This window comes from Priapulus caudatus, unplaced genomic scaffold (assembly GCF_000485595.1).
Source record: "Priapulus caudatus unplaced genomic scaffold, Priapulus_caudatus-5.0.1 Scaffold74, whole genome shotgun sequence".
NCBI lineage: Eukaryota > Metazoa > Priapulida > Priapulimorpha > Priapulimorphida > Priapulidae > Priapulus > Priapulus caudatus.
In genome coordinates this window covers 59,347-61,759 of record NW_014577135.1, presented here as the reverse complement: position 1 = coordinate 61,759, position 2,413 = coordinate 59,347, and positions in this window count along the sequence as shown.

Genomic DNA, 2,413 nt, shown 5'->3' with positions numbered 1-2,413 from the left:
GACACGCATTGACTGGACAGAACGTAGCATTTGGGCTTACTATTTTCATTTTACTAATACGTGATGCATTCGCTGATCAAGCGGCGTTTTCGGCCGACCATCGTTGAATTTTCAAATGAGCCGCCCCGTCATTTTTAAAAATAGCTAATATTCTCCGCGTTAATAATCTTCATAAGACTACATGAAAATTATTACTGACAGACGCGTAATCTTTGGTGTTACTATTTTATTTACAACACGTGACTGATGATGATCAATGGCGGATTCAAAATATGACCGCTATAAAAATTACAAACTTAGCAATATTCGGCTTCACGGAAGCATATAGCAGACGTGAGAAAAATATGCCGAGTAACCCAAATTACGTCTGTACAAAGATTATTAACCGAGATATAGCTATTTTTTAAGAAATAACGGCGGCCATTTTGAATTCAAGATGGTGGCCGAAAACGCCTTTGGATCACATGCATCATGTTGTTGTATGAAATAGTAACCCAAATTACGTCTGTCAGTAAATTTTCAAGTCTGTACGAAGATTATTAACCGAGATATAGCTATTTTTTAAGAAATGACGGCGGCCATTTTGAATTCAAGATGGTGGCCGAAAACGCCCTTGGATCACATGCATCACGTTGTTGTATGAAATAGTAACCCAAAGTACGTCTGTCAGCAATTTTCAAGTCTGTACGAAGATTATTAACCGAGATATAGCTATTTTTTAAGAAATGACGGCGGCCATTTTTGAATTCAAGATGGCGGCCGAAAACGCCCTTGGATCACATGCATCACGTTGTTGTATAAAATGGTAACCCAAATTACGTCTGTCAGTCAATTTTCAAGTCTGTACGAAGATTATTAACCGAGATATAGCTATTTTTTAAGAAATGACGGCGGTTATTTTTGAATTCAAGATGGCGGCCGAAGTTGTAATTGGATCGCGTGTGTCCTGTCTTTAAATGAAAGAGCATACAAAAGTATGCAAGTGTACCAATTTTCATACTTTTTTCACAGTTTGAATGATTTGGATGGTATCCTGACCTAACCGACTGTACTACTACCACGATGCCACATAGAAAATCACCCAGTGCGCCAATTCCTAAAGTATGTGTGACGACTGCAGACATTGCTGAAGTTGGAAGCATAAACATATTGAGTACATCAAGATGCAACCTAAAATTCTACCTCTAATGTATCGGCCACTTGGGGATATTTCAAGGGTGCATGCAACGTCTCATCTTGATATACTTTGGAAGAAGTCTCTCTTGTTAGGCTCTCATATATAGGCCATCGTGGTCTGGGATGATGCAGATGTTACAGCACGGTCAATATCCAGGAAACTCATCTGTGATAGTTCTGCCCATGATTGATCTTGATCCTACAGACTACTCTTGCATCTACTCTATGGTAAAATTCGTTTCATCTCAGGTAATGCAGAATAACGTTACGCCGGTTATCACATTTGACCAGCCTCGATCTGTTCTGGAAAGCACTGACAATAATACGGTCACGGCCAGGTGACCATTTTCTACAGCACAGTCCTGCGGCTGGGGGGGTTCCACACTGAGATGAGCTACCTTGGTAGCATATTGGTCATCTGATGGCAGGGTCGGGACTGCAAGAAGTACTTGAGCTTACGTACTCTAGTAACTCCGTAAGCCACATGCTCACTGGTAAGGCCGTGTCCCGAGCAGCGCGTGGACATATGCTGTAATACATGTCTGGAATAGCCTAGTCAGCCACTAGGTGGCGACACACGTGGCAATAGATGGGTGTAACGTACACGTGTATACACGAGGCAGTTGGGCAGTGGATAGGGCACGGAGCACACGTTTCTGTAGCTGATTAAATGCTTGTGTAAACGTTCTCCACTGGTTCTGGTTTTGGCTATGACTTCGTGGCTGTGCAGCACGTAACATGGTGACAGCGGTAAACTGAATGAACCATGCACATGATAGGACATTTGTGGAAAGCTGTGTTATAGCCTGGAGAAAGATTCACAAGTCAAATGGAGGCGCGCATGACACGTGGTAGTGAGCCTGACAGGCAGGGCTACAACTTCGGCAGCATAAAGCCACCACAGCCCCTAACTTTGGAAGAAGACAAGGTATGGAGTTGGAAGCTTTTTAAGAAAAGATGGGACAACTACAACCTGTTATCTGGGCTACACACGAAAGACCGTGCGTTTCAGGTGGCAATGCTTGAGAACTGTCTCGCTGACGATGCAATGAAAACGCTCAGTGGGTTTAGCTTTTCAATGCCCGAGTCACAAAGAACTGTCATTGAAATTACAGGGAAATTTCAAGAATATGCCATAGGTGAGGTGAATGAAACCATGGAAAGATTTTTATTTCACCGGCGTTGTCAGCAGGAAGGGGAGGACTTTGATCACTTCCTGGCAGACCTCAGAACACTG